This window comes from Myotis lucifugus, unplaced genomic scaffold, assembly GCF_000147115.1.
Source record: "Myotis lucifugus unplaced genomic scaffold, Myoluc2.0 scaffold_127, whole genome shotgun sequence".
NCBI classification, from domain to species: Eukaryota; Metazoa; Chordata; class Mammalia; order Chiroptera; family Vespertilionidae; genus Myotis; species Myotis lucifugus.
Window position 1 is genome coordinate 1412073 of NW_005871175.1, and position 27740 is coordinate 1439812.

The 27740-nt window shown below is 39.8% G+C and overlaps 1 protein-coding gene across 6 annotated transcripts in view; it reads left to right on the forward strand.

Annotated features, from left to right (window-relative positions):
* The window catches only part of CLOCK (clock circadian regulator), a 139163-nt gene that overhangs the window by 6083 nt on the left and 105340 nt on the right, over positions 1–27740 (forward strand). The gene's annotated exons all lie outside the window — the stretch shown is intronic.

Consider the following 27740-nt stretch of genomic DNA (forward strand, 5'->3'; position numbering starts at 1 on the left):
GCGGGGGGGGCGCAGTTGTGGATGATCAGGCTGGAGGGAGGTGGCAGTTGGGGGCAATCAGGCCAGCAGGCAGAGTGGTTTAGGGGCAATCAGCCAGGCAGGCAGGTAAGCGGTTAGGAGCCAGTGGTCCAGGATTGCAAGAGGGATGCAGGCCAGGCTGAGGGACATGCCCCCATGCACGAATTTGGTGCACTGGGCCACTAGTCTATATATATAAAAGCCTAAGCAACTGAACAACTGAATGACTGGTCCACCGGTTGCTATAATGTGCACTGAACACCAGGGGGCAGACACTCAACGCACAGGATCAGGCTCCCTCCTGTCTGGATTGGGCCTGCGGGGATCGGGCTCCCTCCTGTCTGCATTGGGCCTGCCGGGATCGGACCGAAACTGGCTATCCGACATCCCCTGAGGGTTCCCGGATTGTGAGAGGGTGCAGGCCAGGCCGAGGAACCCCACCAGTGCACGAATCTGTGGACTGGACCTCTAGTAGACACATAATGTTACAAAATGGGCTCATAATGCATCTGTTGTAGTGCAAAGTACTCTTCATTTAACAGTGAATCTTGAACATTTTTATGTTAGTATTTTTCTACAACATGATTAATTTTAATAGCTATGTAGTATTCTCTGTAATTTACTGGTCTTTTTCTGTTGAACACTTAATTTTCTAATTTTTAAAATAATGATGTCACTTTTAGAAGTGACAGCATTGGTCATGTAGTGTTGATACTTGATAAAAATGTCAATAGGATAATATTCAGAAGAATTAGAATTCAAGTAGAATGATACTATATAAGTCACAGATTAAACAAATTTTGTGCTTTTTTTAAAAAAATGCCACAATTATATAATAAATTATTAAATAATGATTCATAATAATGAATCTCAGATTTTTTTATAATGGTGTATTTTTTTCTAAAGTATGTTTTACTTTGAATTATATTAAATTAACCTTGCATTTCAGGAGCATAAATCATTTGGATAGCAGTGCTCTTGAACAAGTCTAAGTAATGTAGGAGTCTATAAAGCAGTCTGCATTAAAAATTTGAGCTATCGCATTTTTTACAGTAGTTTAAGTCCAGTAGAGAGGTTTTTGATTGCTCTAAAACACTTCCTTAAAAGGAAAATCTAAATACCAAGAAAGAATTCTGTGTCATCCAAAGAATTGACATCAGCTTTGTAACAGGATTTCCGTGATATTTTATTCAATTTCTAGGTATCTGTATCCTTCAGTTTAAATGGGGGAGAAAAACTATGTTAACTATTTTCAAGATAGATACAGTCTTAAAGTTTAGTGCAATAGTTTTAATGTCTTGTCTATTTTTGGAAGTTATACATTTTCTCAGGTTTTTATGATTACTTTTCATAGTGACTGCCTTTTGCTTTATCTTTTGTCATGAAATTAGGGAATTTAAAAATATTTATTATTCCTTGTATTCTCAAAGACCTGACCAGATTGTTAAAATATCTGGTTTCATTCTAAATAAAATGTATTATTATTTATAGTAATAGAGATAACAAAGTATTTTAACAGGATCTTAATTACTTATATCTATAGCATGGTGTAGTGATTAAGAGTATAGGGCTAAAGGTAGCCTGCTTAGAATCCAAATGCTGGCTCTTCTGCTTATATGAGCTTGGACAAATATTACCTTAATTTCTCATTTATAAAAATGAAGATAATTTTAGTTCTATAATATTCTGTGAGGATTAAATGAAACAACACATGCAAATTTCTTAGAACAATGAGCATTTATTACATAGTTAAGTGTTCAGTAAATGTTAGTCATTATTCCTTGTTTCATTACTTTTATAGTGTGTATCAAAGAAGGCTCTTATCCTTTTTTGGGGAGGGATTGTCACAATTTAAATGTATTTAAATAAGTTGCTTAGAGTTTTGTATTTATAGAGAGAGTCTGGGAGTACTTGACCTTTTTATGTGACTTATAATAATAAAGTTCTAGAACATGTTTCCATTATGCATGGTATTGTATAGTTTTTTGGAAACCCTTTGCCAAGTAAAGTTTTGGTTCACAAAACTGATGACTGTTGTAACTGCAATTTTAAATGAAATGATATTAGAAGTTATTTAGGAAAACCCCCAAATTAAAATGAAAACTCTTAGGACTTAAGTTTTATTTTACAGTTTTAACTTATATTGTTTAACAGGAATTCCACAAATATTTATTAGAAGCAAGAAGCGATATAAGAGGAACAGTAGTTAATGGAAAAAGCTATTTCCAACTTATATTTTTTGTCTCCATCAGAAATGGTGACAATATAATGTAGTTATAATTATAAAGGTGTTAGTTTCACCAGAAGAGTTTATTGTGTGAAATATGTTTATACTGTTTGTCTTCTTTTTAAACTTGATCATATTCTATTTTTCTGTAAGTCTGTTACTTTGTGCAAGCTGATCTTTATTAAAATTTTTAATCTGATTTTTTTCTTTTGAAAAATAGTTTTGTGGTTTTTATAAAAATGAGTCTTGCTCCTTGGAAAAGAGTTACAGTACCAAAACCTACAAAAATAATCTATGAAAAACATAACTTAAAATCTTAGGAATAAATTCTGTTAATATATTCTTCAGCATATTCTAAGGCATTTGTGTGTATGTGTATGTACATGTACATGTTACAGCTTTATAGCAAGTGGAATATGCAGTTTTATAAACTAGTTTTCTCTCATGTTTTCTGGATGTTTTTGCTTATGACTAAACTAGAGGCCCGGTGCATGAAATTTGTGCATGGGGAGGGGGTCCCCTTAGCCCAGCCTGCACCCTCTCCAATCCGGGTCCCCTTAGGGAATGTCCAACTGCCGGTTTAGGCCCGATCCCCGGCAGTCGGACATCCCTCTCACAGTCTGGGACCACTGGCTTCTAACTGCTCACCAGCCTGCCTGCCTGATTGCCCCTAACTGCCCCCCCTTACCCTGCTGGCCTGGTCACCCCCAACTGCCCCTCCACCCCCCGCCAGCCTGGTCACCCCTCACTTCCCCTCTCTACTGGCCTGGTCGTCCCTTACTGCCTGCCCCCTGCCAGCCTGGTCGCCCCCAACTGCTCCCCTTGTAGGCCTGGTTACCCCATGCAGCCTGCTGTTTGGTTGTTTGGTTGCTCCTCACCCACTGCTGGCCTGGTTGCTCCATGCTGCCTGCTGCTTGGTCGTTTGGTCGCCCCTCACTAAGCCCCCTGCTGGCCTGGTCGCCCCACGCAGCCTGTTTGGTCGTCTGTTCGGTTTTTTTGGTTGCAACGGTCGCTTAGGCTTTTATATATATACTAGAGGCCCGGTGCACAAAAATTTGTGCACTCGGGGCTGAGAGGGGGTCCCTCAGCCCAGCCTGTGCCCTCTCGCAGTCTGGGACCCCTCAGGAGATAACGACCTGCTGGCTTAGGCCTGCTCCCAGGTGGCAGAGGGCAGGCCCAATCCCTAGGTGCAGCCCCTGGTCGGGCTCAGAGCAGGGCCGATTGGGGAGTTGGGGCGCCGTCCCCTGTCATGCACAGCGCAGGGCAGATTGGGAGGTTGCGATGCCACCCTCAGTCACGCTCAGGGTAGGGCCGATTGAGGGGTTGGGGCACCACCCCCTGTCACACTCAAGGCAGGGTCGATGGGGAGGTTTCGGCGCCACCCCCTGTCATGCACAGAGCAGGGCCCATCAGGGGGGTTGGGGCTCCGTACCCTGTCACGCACAGAGCAGGGTCGATCAGGGGGTTGAGGAGCTCCCCCGTGTCACGCACAGAGCACGGCCGATCAGGGGGTTGAGGAGCTCCCCCCTGTCACACACAGAGCAGGGCCCATCAGGGGTTTGGGGAGCTCCCCCCTGTCATGCACAGAGCAGGGTCAATCAGGGGTTTGGGGAGCTCCCCTCTGTCACGCACAGAGCAGGGCCGATCAGGGGGTTGAGGAGCTGCCCCCTGTCACACACAGAGCAGGGCCAATCAGGGGGTTGAGGAGCTCCCCCATGTCACGCACAGAGTAGGGCCCGTGGTGGGGGGGAGTTGGGGCGCCGCACCCTGTCACACACAGAGCAGGGCTGATCAGGGGGTTGGGGCGCCGCAACTGTCACACTCAGGGCAGGGCCGATGGGGAGGTTATGGCTCTACCCCGTCTCACATAGAGCAGGGCCCGTGGGGGGGGTTGGGGCGCCGCCCTCTATCACCCACAGAGCAGGGCCAATCGGGGTTGGGGCGCTGCCCCCTGTCACACACAGAGCCGCAGGGCAATCAGGGGGTTTGGGCGCTGCCCCCTGTCACGCTGATCCTGATGCCGGGAGGCCTCTCGGCTCCGCTGATCCCGCCCGGCAGGGTCACAGATCCGGGTCCCAGACCGCAGACAGCCTTGCCTGCTGCGGCCTGCCTTCAGTATGCAAATTAGCCGCCATCTTGTTGCTTCAGGGTGGGGGTCCCCACTGCGGTGCCTGGCCAGTCTGGGTGAGGGGCTGAGGGCCGTTTTCAGGCTGGCAGGCGACTGATGCTCCAAACCTCTCCTTTTTTTCTTTTTTCTTTATTCTGGCATTTATTTACCTTCTATGGCTGTCACTGGAGCTGAGAGCCGGCTTTCTCTCTGAGGCTCGGCTGAAAGCAGGTTTCTGGCCTTTGTTTTCTGTATTCGAAACAATGTTGCGACTCCAGCTCTGAGATCCCAGCTGACTGACAGGAGGTTTCTGGGGTTTTGTTTATCTTCTATAAATGTTACAATGTTTACAACTGAAGCTCAGAGGCCGGCAAGGCAGGCGGGGAACATTGGAGTCCTCTGTCACTGAAGGAAGCAAGCCTCCCTGTTCGCATCAGCTGCCTGGCTGCCGGCCGCCATCTTGGCTGACAGTTAATTTGCATATCTCCCTGATTAGCCAATGGGAAGGGTAGCGGTCGTACACTAATTACCATGTTTCTCTTTTATTAGTGTAGATACTAGAGGCCCGGTGCACAAAAATTTGTGCACTTGCGGGGGTCCCTCAGCCCAGCCTGTGCCCTCTCACAGTCTGGGACCCCTCAGGGGATGACCACCTGCTGGCTTAGGCCCGCTCCCTGGGGGATTGGGTCTAAGCTGGCAGTCAAACATCCCTCTGGCAGCCCAGGAGCCCTCGGGGGATGTCCACTTGCCAGCAGAGAGCAGGCCTAAGCTGCAGTTGGACATCCTTAGCACTGCTGAGGAGGCGGGAGAGGCACCCACCACCACTGCTGTACTGGCAGCCATCAGCCTGGCTTGTGGCTGAGCAGAGCTCCCCCTGTGGGAGTGCACTGACCACCAATGGGGAAGCTCCTGCATTGAGTGTCTGCCCCCTGGTGGTCAGTGTGTGTCATAATGACCAGTCATTCCCAGTCGTTCTGCTGTTAGGGTCAATTTGCATATTACCCTTTTATTATATAGGATAGAGGCCTGGTGCATGGGTGGGGGCCGGCTGGTTTGCCCTGAATGGTGTCCCGGATCAGGGTGGGGGTCCCGCTGGGCTGCCTGGCCAGCCTGGGTGAGGAGCTGAGGGCTGTTTTCAGACTGGCCACACCCCCTTCAGGGTGGGGGTCCCCGCTGGAGTGCCTGGCCAGCCTGGGTGAGGGGCTGAGGGCCGTTTTCAGGTTGGCCACACCTCCTTCAGGGAGGGGGGTCATGCTGGGGTGCCTGGCCAGCCTGGGTGTGTGGCTGATGGCTGTTTGCAGGCTGGCCAAGACCCCCAGCGGGGAACCTCACCCCATGAGGGTATGGCCAGCCTGGGTGAAGGGCTGGTGGCTGTTTGCAGGCTGGCCACATCCCCTTCAGGGTGAGGGTCCCTCCTGGGGTGCCTGGCCAGCCTGGGTGAAGGGCTGATGGCTGTTTGCAGGCTGGCCACGGCCCCCAGCCACCCAAGCTCCCAGTGGAGGCTGCTGGAAGCAGGCACCTGGGATTTATTTATCTTTTATAATTGAAACTTTGTTGCCTTGAGCGGAGGCCACAGCCGGCCAGGGCAGGTGGGAAGCTTGACTTCCTCCATCGCTGGGGCAATGAAGCCTCCTGCTTGCTCCAGCTTCGTGGCTGCCGGCCACCATCTTGGTTGGGTTAATTTGCATGTAGTCGCTCTGATTTGCTGGTGGGCGTGGCTTGGGTGTAGCAGAGGTGCGGTCAATTTGCATGTTTCTCTTTTATTAGATTAGATATAGATATTTGTTAATTCTCACCCTGGGGTATTTTTCCATTGACTTTTAGAGAGGGTGGAAGGGAGAGGGAGAGACAGAGAGAAACATTGGTGTCAGAGAGAGACATTGATTGGTTGCCTCCTGCACAAACCCCAACCAGGGTGGGGAAACTTGCAACCAAGGTATATGCCCTTGACCAAAATTGAACCCGGGACCCTTCAATCCAAGGGCCGATGCTCTGTCCACTGAGCCAAACTGGCTAGGGCAGTGGTACAGCATTTTTGAATTGCTAAAAGAAAAGTCAACCCAGAATTCTGTATCAAGCAAAAATTAGCTTTCATGAATGAGTGTCAAACGAAGACATTCTCAGGTGAAGAAAAAGCCCCACGCAGCCTGCTGCTCAGTTGTTTGGTCATCCCTCACTAACCCCTGCCGGCCTAGTCCCCCCATGCAGCCTGTTTGGTCGCCCATTCGGTTGCGATGGTCGCTTAGGCTTTTATATATATAGATAGAGCTATTCATTGTTTTTATCTAGTTTTAGTCTTTTACTTGGAGTATTTAGTTCATTTACATTTTTGCTGATAATAGTTGAGTTTATAACTACTATCCATTTTGACTTTTCTTTGAGTCATGTGTTTTGCATTCCCTTTTATACTTAATGTTTTTTTTCATTTGTGTTAATAAAATTATTTTTATTCTGTATTTCCCATTATTAGCTTATTATACTAGTATATTATATCACTATATCTTTAGTGGTGATTCCAGAGATTACAAAGCATACTTAATAGTATAATATAAATTACTTGTACCATTCCCCAATAATGCCAATTCCTTACACTTAACTCCTACTCTAGTCTTTTTGCATTATCATTCTGCATTTTATTTATACACTAGAGGCCTGGTGCACGGGTTGGGTCCCTAGGCCTGGCTGGTGATCAGGGCCGATTAGGGCCTTCTGGCTGCTGGCCGGGCCTTCCTTCTCCAGCTGCTGGCTGGCACATTCCTTCATTCTGTGCCGCCCCCTGGTGGTCAGCGCACATCATAGCGAGCAATCGAACTTCCGGTCTCCCAGTCGAACTCCTGAGGGGACACTTTGCATATTAGCCTTTTATATATATAGATATTTTAAACTCTAGAAAACATTATTAGTTTGGTTTTGAATAGGTAATTTTTGTTCATATTTACCCTCTCTAGAGCTCTTCCTTCCTGTATTTCTGTGTTTCTATCTGGGATAATTTTCCTTCTTTCTGGATAGTTTCCTTTAGTATGTATATTAATACTGGTCTTCCTACTTACAAATAAATATTTCCATTTTTTGTTTGTCTGAAAACATCTTAATTTCACCTTTTTGGAATAATATTTTCACTGGGTATAGAATTCTAAGTTGGTAGTTATTATCTTTCTTCATTTTAAAAACATTTCATTGTCTTCTGGCTTTCTGTTCAAGTTAGTTACCAGTTTTATTGAAAGTAATATATCAACTTGTAGTCTTGCTGAGAATACTGTCTTTTGTGTTTATTTGGCAACTCTTAAGACTTTCTCTTTTGTTTTTTGGTTTTTTTTTGGTAGTTTGACTAGGATGTGTTGAGGTGTGGTTTTCTTTGTAAATATTTTGCTTTATGTTCATAGAGCTTTTTGAATCTATAGCTTGATGCTTTTTAGTTTTGTAAAGTTCTCAATCATTACCTCTTCAATTATTGCTTCTACTTTTTTTCCTTTATGTGTTCTAATTTTTAAAAAATTGTTACATCCAATGATCACGTTCCACATGTCTCATAAGAATTTTTTTTTCCTCCTATACTTTAGTTTGGATATCTTCTAATGACCTGTTTTCCAGTACACCAAAATTGTCTTTTTTGTCCAAGCCCATCTATTGTGTTCTTAATTTTACATTGTAACTTTGAGTTCTAGAATATCCATTTAATCCTATTTTAGAGATTTTTAATAGAATCCAATTCTCTTGAACATATTGATTATAGTTATTTAAATGCTTTTCTATTAATTTCAATATCTGCATTATCCATTGGTTTACTTACATTGTTTTTCTATTGGTTATTGGTCATGTAGTTGTATGGTTTTTTCTCTTCACATGTTTGCTAAGTTTTTCAAGAAATGTGCTCATTTTATCTAAGTAATTGACTTTATTGATAATGTTGTTTATAATATTCTCTTATTATCCTTTAAATAGCTTTAGAATCTGTAATGAGCCTATTATTTGTATAATCTAAAGAAATTCAATATCATCCCTAATATTGGTAATTTATGTGTTCCTTTCCCCTGATCAGTTTAACTAAAGATTTATCAACTTTATTAAGGTTCTTAGAGAATTGGTTTAACAGATAGTAAATCTGTTTTTTCTTTTTTTTTTATTTACTTATTTTTGCCTTGATCATTTTTCCTCCTTGCCTTTGCCAGCTCCTAGTGGCCATATGCTTTCCTTGGCTTGAGGCCCCTTCTTCCATCTTTTTTTTTTTTTTTTTAAATATATTTTATTGATTTTTTAACAGAGAGGACGGGAGAGGGATAGAGAGTCAGAAACATCGATGAGAGAGAAACATTGATCAGCCGCCTCCTGCACACCCCTCACTGGGAAAGTGCCCGCAACCGAGGTACATGCCCTTGACCGGAATTGAACCTGGGACCCCTCAGTCCGCAGGCCGACGCTCTATCCACTAAGCCAAACCGGTCAGGGCCTTCTTCTATCTTTTTAAATTTATTTATATATTTATTTATGAATGACACTATTACAGATGTCCCCCATTTCTCCCTCCTTTGCCTATATCCACCCAGCCCTCTATCCCCGCCTTCACCATACTGTTATCTGTGCCCATGGGCTATGCATATATGTCAGTGATGGCAAACCTTTTTAGCTCGGCGTGTCAAAATTTTGAAAAACCCTAACTTAACTCTGGAGCCATGTCACATATAGAAATATTCATAACTTTTTTTTTGATATTTGCAACCATAGTAAAAAAAAGATTTATATTTTTGATATTTATTTTATATATTTAAATGCCATTTAACAGAAAAATTAAAAAAATGTATAAAATGAACAAAAACACAGTGTACATTTAGGAAAAATAATAATAAAAACAATGATAATCAAATGGTATGAAAACTAGAAATTAGTGACTTTTTTGGTGCTAAAGTTTGTCTGCTAATTCTTCGATTGCAGGTTCATACTTGGTGCACTTCAAGGCCAAGCAAGCGCCACTAACTTCATCTGTTAGCCGGTTTCTTTTGTTCGTTTTAATATTATTTAATGCTGAGAACAAAGTCTCACAAAAATATGTTGATGAAAAAATTGTTAGCAAAGCCATCGCTAGATTTTTTATGTCGCTAAAAGTGTCAGGTACTCTGTTCCAAGCACTCAAAATTTTTTGTTCGTAGTTGCACTCTTCTTCATTATCCAAACGATTTCGTTCCAGATTTTCAAGTTTCGACCTTAAGTCAACAAACACATGAGTCCAAATGCTACCTTGAAAATCTGCAAGTTGCATCTCTAAATCGTCAATTTGCATCCATTGGAAATCCTTTAATACCAAAGTACTGTAAACAACTACATCCGGATACTTAATTATTTTAATGGTCTGTTCTAGGCTTCTAAATTGGTCCAATCTTTCGCTGAACTGTTCAAATAACGAGTTTACTATATTCTGGTACATAATTATGGACTCCATTACACTCGTTGTAGTGGCCTTCTTGAAATACTTTTTTATCCGAGGAAAATACTTCTAAGTTTTAGTTTCAATATCTCGTTGAAAATTTTACTTTCAAAAGATTTGATGTATCCAAACATAACATCAATACTTTTGCCAAAACCTTGTAATTTTAAGTTCAGGTCATTCATGTGAACAGAGAGATCTGTAAAAAACATCAAATTGCTGACCCACTTATGACCATTGATCTGAAGAAAGTTTGCCAGATCTTTATTCTCAATAAATACCGTAATTTCTTCAAAGCACTCCACAAATCGCTCAAGTACTTTACCACGACTCAGCCATCTCACATTATTGAACATCAGTAGTCCACTGTAGGTTGAATCAACTTCCTGTAAAAGTGCAGAAAAATTCTCGCTTGTGAAGGGGTCGAGAAGCTATAAAATTCACAATTTTTGTTACAACTGACATTCAGTCATTCAATTCTTAGAATCCCGATTTGGCACACAACACCTCCTGATGGATAATGCAATGAAAAGGTACAAGTGGATGTCTAATAGCTTCCATAAACAATTTCAGGAATCCCACATTTTTTCCCACCATATTTGGTGCCCCATCTGTCGTGACTGACACAATTTTAGAGATATCAATGTTTAGGTCACTGAATGTTTTTATAACAACCTTACATATTTCGTTTCCTGATGTACTTATTGGCACTGATTCTAACTTTATCAACTCTTCTCTCATTGTGAGACCATAAGAATATCTAGCAATAATGGCCAACCAAGCATTTGATGTGACATCAGTAGTTTCATCAAGAGAAATCGAAAAATTTTTACAACTATTTAAGTCTTTTTTTTAATTGATGTTGTACGTTTTTGTTAAGATCTATTATTCTGTCTTTGATAGTATTTCTACTGAGTGGTAACTCAGAAATTCTTTTAATAATATCATCTTTATTTTTCATATCGTGAAGTAGAGCTGGTGCACATCTTAGAAATGTTTCCTTAATAAATTCTCCATCACTGAGGGCTTTTCCATGCTGAGCTATGGAGTGAGCAATACAGTAACTTGCTGATGTTAAATTTGTAGAGCATCTTACAAATTTAATGATGGAATTTGATTGACTTTTATAGAGGTGTAGCTCCCTAGAAATGTATTCCTTTCTTTCATCGATATTTTTTTTCAAGAGCTGACAATGATTAGTTTCAAAATGTCTCTTTACATTCTACATTCTGCTTACTACCGTTTCATTACACAGTATGTACAATGATCTGTTGTTTCTGTCGACAATCCCATACATCTCGGTCCATATGTCTTGAAAGGGTCGGCTACTGCTACTTCCACTTCCTTTATCATTCAATCTTGCTTTTTTATTTTTTTGATTCTCCATCACAAGGCTGCAAAAATAAATAAATATAAATCATGGCGTTTTTTATAAAAGGTTGATAGGTTTTTTACCTATTAACTTTTTGCAGTGTTGTTGCACTGACTCCTGGTGCAAAACAATTCAAAGATAGTATGTATAACCAACAAATATATGGTGCTGTAATCAATTATCCGACACGCAGAATGTCTCGTCGAGCACTGTTGCACTGTCTATCTTTTTCTTCTAACCCTCCCACTCCTGTCTCCTAACGAACATGGCGATCAAGTGCCTCCGTTTGCCGAATGCACCCGAACGCAGGGGAAGCTAGGCACATGTTGACAATAACGAGGCCGTTTCCAGAACTGGGCATTTTGTCACTCGAATAAAAATAAAATGTCATGAGTAAAGATTAATCTCTTTATAGTGCAATTCTTAACCTTTTATATTGATGTCAATATTGGAACAATGTATCTTGGATGTTTTCACTATGTATCTTTGCTACGCAACACCGATGTACATGTTTACATCCAGTTTTAGAATTGCATTATTGATCATGAGTAACATGAGTAATAATATTACTTGAGTGATGCCCAACTCTGGCCGTTGCGAGAGACAAATACTTGAATTATGCAATTTTTTGTCTCTGTCGATGCGTGTCACCCAAAATGAGTTCACGTGTCACCTCTGACACGCGTGTCATAGGTTCGCCATCACTGATATATGTTCTTTGGTTGATCTCTTTACCTTCTTTTATCTGATCCCTCCAGACGCCTTCCCCTTTGTCATTTGTCGGTCTGTTCCATATATTCATGCCTCTGATTCTGTTTATTTTGTCAGTTTATTTTGTTCATTGGATTCCACATATAAGTGAGATCATGTGGTATTTATCTTTTCTCTGACTGGTTTATTTGGCCTTAGCATTATAATCACCAGGTCCATCCATACTGTCTCCAATTGTAAGATTTCCTTCTTTTTGACAGCCACTTAATATTCCATTCATCTACTGATGGGCACTTGGGCTGTTTCCAGATATTGGTTATTGTATATAATGCTGCTATGAACATAGGGGTGCAATATATTATTTCTGATTGGTGTTTCGGGATTCTTAGGATATATTCCCAGAAGAGGGATAGCTGTGTCAAAAGGCAGTTCTATTTTTAATTTTTTTAGGAATCTCCATACTGTTTTTTCTCTGATTTTTATTTCTTTTTTTTTTTCAACTTACTTTGAGGTTTTGTTTTCTTTTTCTATTAAATTAGAAACTGAGGTAATTGATTTGTGATTCTCCTGTCCCTTACCCCATATATGTGTGCTATGAGCTTTTTTCTAAGTACTACTTGCAAATTTTAATCTATACTTTTATTTTTATCTAGTTCAAAATGCTTTCTTATATCCCTTTTGATGTCCTTTTGGCCTATAAATTACTTAAAAGTGTGTTATTTAGTTTCAAAATTTTTGAGGACTTCCCAGAGATCTTTTTGTTATTTTTAAGTTCATTCAGCTGTGATGAAAGAACATACTTTATATAACTTGGAACCTTTTAGATTTTTTGAGATTTGTTTTATGGCCCAGAATATGGCTTATCTTAGTAAATGTTCTATATGTACTTGAAAAGAATGTGTATTCTGTTGTTTTTTGGTGGAGTGTTCTATAAATGTCAGTTAGGTCAAGTTCTTTGTTTTGTTATGCTTTGTAGTTTAAGATCAGACATTGTGGATTAAAAAAAAAATAATGCAAGCATTGCCAAATATGTTCTGCCAGGAGGGTTTCACCTTTTCTTCTAAGGAGATAGAATAGGGAGCCAGTCACCTTAATTTATGTGGAGGCTGGGTTGCTATTTTAGTGCTTTGGTGGTAGTCTTCCTCTACTTTGCCTTATTTATAGGGTGTGGTTTTCCAGGACTTTCAGTTCAAAGCTTTATGGTCTTTATCTCACTAGCAGTGCCAAAGGTGGAACATTTACTTAGTTTAACAAAGTTTTTCAATTAATTATTTAGCTTCTTATCCTGCACAGGTTTAAAATTAAGCAAATGTTCTATGAGAGATGCTAGCCTTGAGCTTTGAAGCCCCTGCAATCTCCTAATTTTGTTTCTGCTGTCCTGTGTGAACAAAAGATCTCCTGGCTTCTTCGTTCCTAACAGCAGTGTTCTATACGAGCCAAGTCTCAGTTCTCAACCTCCAGCCTGTGCTCATGAAGTGGAAATAACCCCTGGGGAAAGACAACTGCAGATCTAAACACCTTTAAAAGATTTCCCCTTCCCTGTAGTTTAGACCTTCTTGTTTCCCATGCTTTCACATCTCTCTGCTATCTTTAAAAATATGACATTTATAATTTTTTTAGCTTTTCGAGTTCTCAGCAAGGTTATTAGCCTTCTGCTAACTATTCTATCCTACTTGGATGTGGACAATTCCCTGTCATTTTTAAAAAGCTGTGCAGAATACTCAATTTTCGTGAGCTATTTTGTATTGAGTATTTTTCTCTTAGGTTTTAAATAGTGGGATTTTAGTTTTTGACCTAATATACTTTTAAAAAATCAGATTTATTAAGGATAATTTATATATGTTAAAAGTCACCCACTGTAAATATACAGACTGAGTTTTGACAAACATATACATTCTTGTAAACACTATCACAGTCAAGATACCGATAATTTCTATTACCCTGGAAGTTCTTTCACTAGTCTGTATTCTGTTAAATTGGTCATTTAAATACTTTCTTTTGTGAAGTGTCTGCTCAAATCGTTTGCCCAATAAAGAAATTGTGTGTTTTTTAAAAAATATTATTGAGATACGAGTTTTGTTTTTTTTTAATATATTCTGGTATGAGCCCTTTATCAGCTATTTGAATTGTGAAAATTATCTTCCAAACTGTAGTGTCCCTATTTTATTTTTTAATGGTGTCTTTGAAGAGAAAAGTTTTTAATTTTCATGTAACCTAGTTTATTAGTCCTTTCTTTTATGCTTCTTATTTTTTTGTGTACTAGGAAATATTTGCCTACCACAAATATTTTTTAAGTTTTATTATAGAAGTTTTATAGTTTAACTTCTTTAAGTCTGATTCATTTCAAGTTAATTTTTATATGTGATATTAAGAAAGGATTATGATTCTTTAAAAAATACCTTTTTTCCACATAGATATATACAGTTGTCTCAGCACCATTTGTTGAAAAAAGACTATACTTTCTGCACTACATTACCTTACATTTTTATAAAAAACCAACCATTAATGTGTAGGTCTTCTTTTGAACTCTATTTTATGTAATGAACTGGATGTCTATTTTTATATCAGTACCTTAATGTCTTGGTCATTGTAGCTTTAAATCTGGTAGTGGAAGTTCTCCAACTTTGTGCTCCTTTTTAAAACTGTTTTGGCTTTTTAGGTTCCCTTTATTTAATATGAATTTTAAAATTAACTTGTCACTTTATATAAAAACTAGAGGCCCAATGTACGAAATCCGTGCAAGAGTAGGCCTTCCTTCCCCCGGCTGCTGGCACCGGCTTCTCTCTGGCACCCGGGACCTGGGCTTCCTTGCGGTCGCTGGCAGGCACCCAGGACCCGGGCTTCCCTTGCAGCCCTGGCTTCATATTACGCTTTTATTATTATAGATAGACGAGTGGCTCGGTGAATGAAATTCGTGCACATTAAAAGGGAATTAGAGGAAATATTTTAATATTGCTATTTGCCCTTTCTCTATAATCGAAGTGTCAGAGATGAAAGAAAATTAGTAAAATGTATATGAAAATCTCCCTCCTGTCAGAGTCTGGGGTGTGCCACAGGACTTAGAGTCAAGTCCCTGCCCACCACCCACATGCGCTTCAATACGCAGGAGACCCAGACCCGGCCAGTCCCACCCCCATTGGGTGAGACCCAAACCCAGCCGGCACCATTCCCGTCAAGCCCCGCCGGGTGGGGGATGCGGCCTGAGGTCCCCCGGCCTGGCTCTAGGGTGGGCGGGGGGCACGGCCTGAGGTCCCCATCAAGGCCCGCCAGGTGGGGGGCATGGCCTAGGTTCCCCATCAAGCCCCACCAGGTAGGGGGCGCATCCTGCGGTCCCCCCGCCCGGCGCCAGGTACGGGGCACATCCTGTGGTCCCCCGGCCCGGCGCTGGGATGGGGGGCACAGCCTGAGGTCTCCCAGCCCAGCGCTGGAGCGGGGGGCCACGGCCTGAGGTCCCTCAGCCCGGTGTTGGGGCGGGGGGCACAGCCTGAGGTCCCCCATCAAGCCTGTCGGGCAAGGGGCGTGACCTGAGGTCCCTGGTCAAGCCCTGCCAGGCGAGAGGTGCTGCCTGAAGTCCCCTGTCAAGCCCTCCTGGGCAGGGGGTGTGACCTGAGGTCCCTTGTCAAGCCCCGCGGGGCAGGGTCACGGCCTGAGGTCCCTCGCCCTGGCCAGGTGCCATGCAGCCTCAGGTCCCTGCTGTTCGGTCGTGACGTTACAGCATCCTGGCTAATTTGCATATTCCTCTATTAGATAGATAGATGGTTACTGAATTGTGATTGATTGTATTGAACCTGTAGATCATTTGAGGGAGAATTGACATCTTAATACTCAGTGTTTTGATCCACAAACACAATAAATGTCTGCATTCATTTAAGCCTTTAATTTCTCTCAACAGTGCTTTTCTAACTTTTGAATATACTTTTAGTAGTGGACTTTATTCTGTTCATGAAGCAAGTACTTATTGAGCATCTACTGTGTGCCAGGCACTGTTCTAGGTGCTAGTGTTTTACAGCAGTGAACAAAGTAGACAAAAAGCTCTGTCCTTGGGGAGCTTACATTACAACTGGGGGAAACCAGATAAGCAACTAATCAGTTCAAGATACGTTAGTACTAGTCATTTGTATTATGGAGAAAAACAAATCAGGGTGTAGGGAGTTGGAATATTTGAGGGTGGGGGTAGGGAGGGTGAGGCTACAATTTTAAATTGTTGGGCAGAGAAGTCTTCATTGAGAATTTGATACATGAGCAGACCTTAGTCTGCTATATACCCTAATAATGAAACAACTAACAATTTCAGAAGGAAAAGGGGAAAGAAGGTGGGAGCTTGAATAAGTGGGCTAAATTTACTAGTTGCCTCCCTAATAAGTAGGAATCAGTGACACTTAAAATAAACAAATATTGTAAGGTAAACATTAAGAAAGACCATGTTTTTGGTTGAAATCTAGTGATGAGAAAAGAAGGAAAAATAAACATATCAACATAGCTTATAGTAGAGAACTAATAGGTAATATGTGAAGAAATGAAGACTAAGTTCATTATATATGGATATGATTATATAGGTATCCACTAGTACAAAAATAAGAACCTTATTAAAATAATAAGTATATGTAAAATATAAAGAGAAGAGGGAATTAAATGAGACAGAGATGGGTACTGCAAAGGTTATAATTTATAATGAAATGCCAAATACTTGTTCTATATAATAAAAGCCTAATACGCTAAGTGTCTGGTTGTCCAGTTGGCCGTTGAACCAATCAAAGCGTAATATGCTAATGATATGCTATGGCTGCTAAACTGCTTGCTATGACATGCACTGACTACCAGGGGGCAGACAGTCGACTGGTCAGCCAGTCGCTATGACATGCTCTGACCACCAGGGAGCGGGCCTAAGCCATCAGTCGGACATCCCCCAAGGGCTCCTGGACTGCGAGAGAGCATAGGCTGGGCTGAGGAACACTCCCCCCCCCCCCCCCCCCCGCAAGTGCACAAATTTCATGCACTGGGCCTCTAGTGTAAAATAATAGAGCATTAATATTCAAAAGGCAAAAAAGATACTGGAGACTTACTCAGAAAAACCTTATTGATAGAAGAATTTATCAATAGATAAGAATTTATCAAAAACCTTATTGATAGACGAATTTAATGGCCCTCTCTTAGATCATAGTTTAACAAATCAACAAAAAAATTAAGGCTATGGAACAGATAAATATCCCAATTAGTAGCAGAGTTTGATGGATAGATTGAATCCTACCTTGAAAATAGAGACAATACCTTCTTTCCAAGAACATATACACAATTGATTGTAATACTAGATCATAAAGAAATCTTTAGTACGTTTTTAAAGGTAGGAATAATTTAGAGTTGCCTATATAATAACCACTAGCCACATCTAACAATTTATTTTAAAGTTGAATAAAATTCAAAATTCAGTTTCTTAGTCTTACTAGCCACATATCAAGTGCTAAATTGGACTGATTGCCAGTGGAATGAAAAGAGAAGAGAGCAGATTGAAGACAGCATAAGTAAACTAAAATCTTCTCTTTCCTACCTAGGAGTCAGTAGACATAATTAGAAGTTAATCAAGAGGGAGTGAGATGAAGACATGTTGTCTCTAATTATGGAGATAAATATAAAAAAATACACAAACAAATAGGTGTAAATAATTGCTTCCTGATAGCAGGACTGCAGGTAGGGACAGTTGGACAGGCTGCCTTTCCATTATAAGCCTTTAGCACTATTTCTTTTAAAACCTTGTGTATTTATTATTTCAACTAGAGGCCCAGTGCATGAAATTCATGTACTGGGGTGGGGTGGGGGGGGTGGTTCCTTCAGCCCAGCCTGCGCCCTCTTTCAGTCCAGTAGTCCTCGGGGGATGTCTGACTGACGTGGAGGCGGGAGAGGCTCCCGCCACCGCCACTGTGCTTACCAGTTGTGAGCCTGGCATCTGGCTGAGCAGCGCTCCCCCTGTGGGAGCACACGAACCACCAGGGGGCAGCTCCTGCGTTGAGTGTCTGCCCCCTGGTGGTCAGTGTTTGTAATAGCGACTGGTCGTTCTGCCTTTCAGTTGATTTGCATATTAGCCTTTTATTATATAGCACTAGAGACCTGGTGCATGAAATTCGTGCACGGGTAGGGTCCCTAGGCCTGGCTGGCAATCAGGGCCGATCAGGGCCTTCTGGCTGCTGGCTGGGGCTTTGCTTCGTTCCGTGCCGCCCCTGGGTGGTCAGTGCACATCATAGCGAGTGATCAAACTCCTGGTCTCCGCCTTGTGGTCAGTGCACATCATAGCGAGTGATCGAACTCTGGTCTCCGGGTGGAACTCCCGGAGGGGACACGTTGCATATTAGCTTTTTATATATTGTAGATATATGTAAGTTTTAGAAATTGGTAAGAGATTATAGCAAATACCTGGTGGTCAGTGCACATCATAGCGAGTGATCGAACTCCTGGTCTCCGGGTGGAACTCCCGAGGGGACACGTTGCATATTAGCCTTTTATATATGTAGATAATATGTAAGTTTTAAGAAATTGGTAAGAGATATAAGCAAAATAAAAGCAGCCTAGAAATTGTCTTTGCACAACAGTTTCTAATCTTATAAGTGTAATTTTCATTCCATTGCATAAAGTAAAAAAATTTACTAGTTCACTTCAGATTTATTTGATTACAGTTTATTTATACTAAAAGTATTAAAACAAATTTTTTTAGGCAGTAGTAGCCAAGTCTTCTACTTATAAATGAGGGCAGCAAGGAGTTAATTCTCTGTGATTGGGCTTATATTAATCTTTGACGAAAATATTTAATTTAGTGAATAAAAGGTTCATATAAAACGTTGGGAGCACCTTAAGATTTTAATTTAAATAAGCATCTTTCAAACAACAAAAGCAGGTTAGGAAATAAACATCAAAACATATACTCACGCCCTCTTGTAATTTCTAGGGAGTGTTTTAAATATAAGTAAAGAGTGATTTTTAACAAGGACATATAACAATTATATGAAATTTTGCTGCTTATATAATGAAGGTACTGGTTATTTAAGATGTCACTTTATATTGCATTATTTACTCATAACCTGTTGCTATAGTTATTATCTAATTTAAGAAATATTATTGCATTGTATTGCAGAGTCACTATGAGAGAGGAAGTCTAGATAAGGGTTAGGGCAAAAGAGAAAGAGGTTTTGCCCTGTTATCTGAGAATATTACTTGAAAGCATATGGGCAGACTAGTACACAATGTCATTTACTAAATGAGTACAATACTTGTTTTCCAGTTTCCCAAATAGACTGGCCACACCACTTTTTACAGCTTAACACTCTGAAATTCTCAGTATATTGTTGGCTAATGATTCAAGTAAGCTTTATACATGAATAAGAAAATTAAGCATATAGGGATTAAATCAAAACACTTAGCTTAGAGGAATAGCATTACACAGCAATTATCAAAAAGGCCAAAAATAAACCCCCAATTAAGATTCGGGGAATATGGTGTTCCTAATTAATTTTTACTTATAATGATCTGAAAGTCTTGGTCTCAGTACTTTTTTTAACATTTAAAAGTTAAATATTTTAGAAATATATTAGTATATTTTTCTGCCTTGGAATGTAATTTAAACCATTTTAATGACTAATGGTCTTTATGATTATTCTTAAGTCAATTACAAAATGCTTGAGGAAGGTTAGGAGATTGGATACTTGTTTTTGACCTCAAGATAATTCTAAAACTGCTTTTCCATAAATCCTGGATATTTTTTGTTGTTTGTGTCCTCAAACATTAATGCATGTTTTAAAAAATTCAATAGTGATGAAATGGCCTTTAAATTTGTTTGCCACTTAACCTATGATTACCAGCACTAAAAGAATTACTTTGATAATTATGGTTTACAATGTGCAGCAGGAGTCTGATGAAGCACAGTTGGAACAATGCCACACCTGAAACAAGTGCTTATTCTATTCTCTCATCTGTAATCAAGCCATATGCCTGTATGTGATTAGAAGAGGGCATCTCTGTCCTTAGAACTCCTTCTACCTTTTGCTACCTTTTGTTGAAAGCCCCGAGGTTTTGGAATTCCCTAAACATGTTACTTGTGAATACTTTCTGTAGATATTATAAGGATAAAAATGAAAATATTATGTTTCTACTATAGTGATAAGTTTCAAATGGTAGGGACTTTTTGTTCAGTGATACAATCCTAGTACTCCAGATAGTACCTGGTCATAGTATATAGTCAGTAATTCGTTTTTGAACATAACTAAATGCAGAAACTATTGATGCATCCATGTGTGCATATATCTTATACTCTATTCATGTATTTAGCAAGTATTTTAACATTACTGCATATAATAATAGGCTGCAAATTTATCTCCCTGTCTATCTAAAAGAACATTAAGTTGTATATAATCTATTTAGACTCTTAGCTTCTTAAGGAGTTTGAGATTAACTTTCATACCACTGGAATACTAAATCATAAATTATAACCTAGTTGCCCAAATATAAATACTCTAATTTGTGCCAATTGAGAATTCTCACTTATACTAGCTTACTAATCAACCACTTAAGAAAATTGAAGCTATTAACAACTTTAATTGATTAAACCATTTTATTTAAGCAATAAAATTTAAACCATGTGTTCAAAACTTAGTTTTTGAATCTCTAAAATTCTTAATTATTAAAGATTAGAGGTTGACACAATATTATCATTGAAATATATATTAGATTTCATCATTGGAGCAAAAATGGGAGCATAGGAATTTCTAACTCTTATCTCTGCCAAAATGTCAAGTTAGGTCCTGTGAGCCATCTCACTCCAGTATCTGCCAGCTACAGTAGCCCCAGGCAACTTCTGGGATTCCAAGCAGCTTCCCAGAGGGTCCCTGTGAACTCAGACCCTGATCCTTCTTCGTGCTAGCTGGTGCCTGTGCCCCAGGCTCTGTGAACCCAGGCTCCCAGAAGGCGCCTACAAACCTAAGCTCCCGGCTCACCTCACCGCCTACTGGTTCTCATGACATCAGACTAATGGTGGGTTTCTGTGAACCCAGGTTCCTGGCACATACCAGTGCCAACTGGTTCTTTTGACCCTAGATGGCTCCTGTTGTCCCTAGTTCCCAATCTGTGTGAACCCAGGCTCCTGGCTGGACCCAGTATCAGGATGACTACTATTGCCCTAGGTTCTTGACCAACCCCCATCTTCAAGCTGGCCTCCAGATTTGCTCCTATGGACCTAGGCTCCTGGCCTAACCTCAGCCCCTAGCCAGCCCCCAATGTGCCAGCTTTGAGACCACCTCTGATGAACCCAGGCTTATGGTCTTCTGGGTGCCAAACCCAGCCCTCAAGGTCCCAGATTAGCCTACTCCCACAGCCAGAGGTACTAGGCTTATGCTAGCACTAGGCCAACTCCCATGAAACCAGTCTCCTGGTTCATCCCAGTGCTGGATCAGCCTCCATGGACCCAGATGCTTGACCTACCCCATTGGTACTCAGTACCTGGTTGGTCTCTGTGGACCCAGGATCCAGGTCCACCCATGCAGAACCAGGTTCCATGGCCCATCACTACAGATTGAAGCCCTAGGCTTGAGCCAGTGAACACAGGCTCCAGGACCTCCTCTTGGACCCAGGTACCAGGCCTGCCCACCTACTCACCCAGACACCACACCTGCATGCCCAGTAGCTCCAGCGGCAAACTTGCCCTCAGAAACCACCTGATGACCCACTCGGAATCTCTGGACAGGCTTGACTGGTGAAGGACTTTGCCTTGTTGAAGCATGTTGTAAAAACTGGAAGAGGTGCCTGCTCTCTCAAATGTGCAAATACTAACACAAGACTGCAGGATCATGAGTAATCAAGGAAACATGACACCACCATAGGAAACTAACAAAACTTTAATAACTTATACTAAAGTAATAGAGGTCTGTGAACTGTCTGCCAAAGAATTCATAATAATTTTCTTAAATACAGTGAATCTCAAAAAACAAAAGGAGAAGTTCCAACAAAGAAATAGAAACTATTAAGAGAAACAAAAACAAGTCTTAGACTTGGAGAATACAATGACTGAAATGAAGGAAGATTTCAATAGCACTTCAATTTGTAAACCTGACCAAGCAGAAGAAAGAATTTTTGAATGGGAAGACAGTTCATTTGAAATCATCCAATCAGAAGTACAAAATGAAAAGAGAACAAGAAAGTGAAAAACCCTATGTGAACTATGGGATATCATTAAATGAAGCAGTCTACTCATTATTGGAATTCTAGAAGGGGAAGAGAAGGAGAAAGGAGCAGAATGCAAATTTAAAGATATGATGGTTGAAAACTTCCCAGATATAGGAAGAAAGTTGAACATCCAAATTCATGAAGCTGGTCACCTCAAAATTTCAGCTGAAAATTATCTTCTTCAAGACACATTGTAATAAAACTGTCTAAAAAAAAACAAACACACATTTAAAAAGCAGCAAGAGAAAAAAATTCCTTACATGTAAAGAAACCCCATAAGGTTATCAGCAGATTTCTCAGAAACTGTGTAAATCCAGGACAGTGGTCGCCAACCTTTTGGACCTCACAGATTACCAGTGGTCTGCGGACCACCGGTTGGTGACTGCTGGGCCAGGAGAAAGGATGTTGAAAGAAAAAACTGCCGACCAAGTACTTTACACAGCAAAATTGTTTTGAATGGAGAGAGAAAGATTTTCCCAAACAAAAGCTAAGTGACTTTATCAACACTAGACCTGCCTTATAAAAAGTGCTGAAAGGAGTTCCTCAGGTTGAAATGAAAGGATGCTAATTAGTAATACAAAGACATGAAAATATAAACATACTTTTAAAGGTAAGTGTATAATCAAATGCAAAATCTAATATGGTGTGGTATGTTAATCACTTAATTCTAGTATGAAGGCTTAAAGGACAAAAGTATTAAGTAGCTATAGCTATAATAATTTGTTAATGGATACACAATATTAAAAGAGGTATGACATCACAAAATATAGGAAGTAAAAGTAGAATTTTTGTATGTGATCTAAGTTGTTAGCTCAAAATAGACATATCTATAAGATTTTTAAAAATATATTTTTTATTTCAGAGAGGAAGGGAGAGGGAGAGGGAGATAGGAACATCAATGATAGAGAATCATTGATCGGCTGCCTCCTGCCTGCCCCCTCCTGGGGATCGAGCCTGCAACCCAGTCATGTGCCCTTGACTGGAATCAAACCCGGGACCCTTCAGTCTGCAGGCCTACACTCTATCCACTGTGCCAAACCAGCTATGGCTATAAGATTTTTAATGCAAGCCTCATAGTAACCACAAAGCAAAACCTGAAGTACATACATAAAAGATAAAAGAAGATTTGATATCAAAGTATACCACTGCAGAAAATCATCATTCACAAAGATAGCAAAAAGGAAGAAAGGAACATGGGGACTACAAAACAAATGTTATTAGTAGGTTTTTACCTATCAATAATTATTTAAATGTAAATGAATTAAGGTTTCCAATAAAAAGTAATAGAGCAGCTGAATTAACTAAAAATAAAAAGACCCAACTTTATGCAGCCCACAAGACTCACTTCACTTTTAGGACACATGTAGGCTGAAAGTGAAGGGATGGAAAAAGATATTCTACACAAATGCAAACCAAAGAGATCGGGTAGCTATAAAATAGACGTTAAGTAAAAAACTAACAAATAAAGGTCATCTATAGTAATAAAAGGATAATATGCTAATTAGACCGGATGTCTTCCGGATGTCATTCCAGACATCCTTCCTGACAAAGCCAGACTGGAGGGAAGCCGGCCGGGGTCCCGGGTGCCTGGGAGCAGCCCAAAAGAAGCCAGCTTGGGTCCTGGGTGCCTGCGGGTGGCCGGAGGAGGGAAGCAGCCCGGGTCCTGGGTGCCTGCCAGGTCCCGGGTGCCTGCCGGCAGCCAGAGGAGGGAAGCCCAGGTCCCGGGTGCCGGAGGGAAGCCGGTGCCAGCAGTTGGGGGAAGGAAGGCTTACTCTTGCATGAATTTTTGTGCATCGGGCCTCTAGTTATATAATAAAAAGGGATCAATTCATCAAGAGGATATACAATTGTAATATATATGCACCTAACTTTGGAGCACCTAAATATATTAAGCAAAAAGTAATAGAACAACTCTAGAATGGTTGGGAACTAAAATACCCCCACTTTCAGCAATGGATAGATCATCTAGATCAATGGTTCCCACTGTGGGGCACATGCCCCACAGGGGCGGTAATTTGATTTTTAAGGGGGGCAATTCGAGAATGAGTTATTAACTGAATTTTTTGCATTTCTTATGGTTCTAGGGGCCTCATATACATCATATAAATATATATTGTGACATTTATGCATTTCAGTTCTCTGTTACATGTTTTGAAACTTTATTTGCTATTTTTTCATATCACTTCATATTTTTAACAATTTCTTCCTTTCGTTCTTTTATTTTTCTCTTTCTTGGATGCCATGTTCTTTGGAAGCTTGTTTAGACCAAGTTAATGGCCTTTTAGGCTTTCTTGATGTGAATAGGACTTCGCTTTTTGAATAATAAGAATTTTATATCACAGGGAGGGCCTCAGGATTTTAGAGATGCTTAGGTGGGGCATAGCCAAAAAAAAAAGGTTGGGAACCACTGATCTAGACAGAAACTTAGGAAATACTGGACATGAAATATACTTTGGATGAAATTGACCTAGCAGATAAATACAAAACCTTCCACCCAACATCAGTAGAGTGTACACATTCTTCTCAAGCGCACCCACAACTCTCTCCAGGATAGGTCATGTGTTAGGTCATAAAACAAGCCTTAGCAAATTTAAGAATGTTATAAATATCTTTTTGAGCCACAGTATGATACGACCAATTTAAACAGAAGGAAAACTGGAAAATTCACAAATATGTGGAAGTTAAATAATGCACTCCTCAACTAAACTATCAGTTGGTTAAAGAAGAAATCAAAAGAGAAATTGAAAAATACCTTGAAACAAAAATGGAAACAGCAGAAACATCACTGTATTGATTGGTTGCCTCCTGTGCCCTTGACCAAGAATTGAACCTACAACCCTTCAATGCTCAGGCCAGTGCTCTAAGCATTGAGCTACCGGCCAGGGTGCAAAAGCAGTTTTAAGAGGGAAGTTTATAGCAGTAAATGCCTAGATTAAAAAAAAGATGACAACCTAAAGGCACTTCAAGGAACTAGAAGAAACATACTAAGCCCAAAGTTAGCGGAAGGAAGGAAAGATCAGAGCAGAAATAAATGAAATAGCAGGAAAACAATATGTCAATGAAACTATCAGCTGGTTTTTTGAACAGATAAAATTGACAGAAAAAAAAGTCTCAAAATCAGAAATGAAAGAAGAGACATTACAATGGATACAACAGAAATACAAGGCATTGTAAGAGACTACCATGAACAATTTATATGCCAAGAAATTGCTTAAACTAGGACTATAAATTTCTAGAACTGTACGATCTAAGACAATTATGAAGAAATAGAAAATTTAAACAGATCAATAATCAGGAGATGGAAACTAATCAAAAGCCTCTCAAAAAAAAAGAAAAGCCCAGGGCCAGATGGTTTCACTGATGAAGTCTACCAAACATTTAGAGTAGTTAACACCAGTCCTTCTTAAATCCATCCAGAAAATTGAAGAAGGAGCACTTCCAAACTCATAAGACTTGCATTACCCTGCTACCAAAGCCAGATTAATATAAGAAAACTAAAGGCTAATATTTCTGATGTATACAGATGCAAGAATTAACAACAAAATTACTAGCAAACTGAATTCAACAGCTCACCAAAAGGATCATATACTGCGTGTGATCAAGTAGGCTTTATCCCTGGGATGCATGAGTCAAATTAATACACTACATTAATAGAATGAAAGATAAAAATTACATTATCAATTATTGGATAGATGCAGACAAAGCATTTGACAGAGTTATCCTTTCATGATAACATCTCAATAAATTGGGTATGAAAGCTCATACCTCAACTGTGGGAGAGTATGTATTTGTGTTTTAAGCCACGCAGTTTGTGTTCCTTTGTTTTGGCACCACTAGGAAACTAATGTAAGTTTCCATTTAAAAAGTGATGTAAAATTGACATAATTCAAAACCAAAAATTTGCACAGCCCTAAGTAAAACTTCTGCCAAAGGAAATGGAAAGAAATGTAACATGCAAAAGACAAATGTCTCAGAATAAAGCATATTTTAGGAAATGGAAGGAAACCAGAAAAAATATGCTTTGCATTCAATAAACACAGTGTATTAGCAAAGAAATACCAAGTGGAATGAAAAATAGAAAACAGAAGTAGAGAACAAACACAATAATTTACAAGGTAGGTAGGCTTTTTGTTTTACTCTTTTTGTAATTTTTCTAGTTTTATTACACTAGGATTTCTCTATACCATTATTGTCTAATAGAACTTTCTGTGATGATGGAAGTGCTCCATAACTATCTGAGCAATAGCAGGAAGCAAACACTTTTAATCATGTTTGCATTTTTTATATTTAACCACTTAATTATAAATATCATTTCTGCTTTTATTTTTTAAAATTGTTAGAAAAACATAACATTAAATACCATCTCAATCATTTTTAAGTGTACTGTTCAGTAGTGTTAAGTATATTCACATTGTTGTACAACAGATCTTTAGAACTTTTTCATCTTGCAAAAGTAAAACTTTTTACTCATTAAACACAAATTCTCTCTCTCCTATCCCTATCCTTTTGCATTTACCTTTCTGCTTTCTATGATTTTGTTTTTATGATAATGATCACTTTAGATACCTTATGTAAATGAAATCATGCAGCATTTTTCCTTAAGCTTATTTTGCTTAGCATAATATCCTTGAGGTTCATCCATTTCATAGCATGTGACAGGATTTCCTTTTTTTTAAGGTGGTATAATATTTGATTATTTATATAGCCTACATTTTCTTTATCCATTCATCTGTCAGTGGACATTTGGTAGTTTTCATCTTGGCTCTTCTGAATAATGCTGCAACACACATGAGTGTGCAAATATCTCTGAGATTTTGCTTTAAATTAATTTGAATATATATCCAGAAATGTGTTTACTGGACCATGTGGTAATCCTATTTTTAATATATATATTTTAAATATATTTTTATTGATTTCAGAGAGGAAGGGAGAGGGAGAGAGAGATAGAAACATCAATGATGAGAGAGAATCATTGATTGTCTGCCTCCTGCACACTCCACACTGGGGACAGAACCCGCAACCCAGGCATATGCCCCAACCGGGAATTGAACCGTGATCTCCTGGTTCATAGGTTGACGCTCAACAGCTGAGCCACGCTGGTCGGGCCCTATTTTTAATATTATGAAGAATCTCTGTCCTGTTGTCCATAATGGCTGCATCATTTTACATTCCCACCAACAGTGAGCAGTGGTTCCAAATTTTCCATATCCTCACTAACTCTTATTATTTTCTCTTCTTTTTCACAGTGTTCATTCTAATGGTTTTGAAGTGATAATCTCATTGTAATTTTGATTTGCATTTATGATTAGAGATGTGTGCCTTTTTATATACCTGTTGGCCATTTATATATCTTCTTTGGAGAAATGTCTACTTCCTTTGCCCATTTTTAAATTGGGTTATTTTGACTTTTAGTTGTTGAGTTGTAGAAGTTCCTTATATATTCTGAATATTAGCCTTTTATCAGATACTACTTAGCAAATAGTTTATCCATTTTGTTGGTTGCCTTTTCACTTGGTTGATTATTTCCTTTCATGTGCAGAAGCCTTTTAGTTTGTAGTTCCATTTTTGCTTTTGTTGCCTCCACTTTTGGTGTCATATCCAAGACATTATTGCAAAATCCAATGTCCTGGAACTTTTCTATTTTTTTTCCCCAAGGAGTTTTATAATTTTATGTCTTTAACCCATT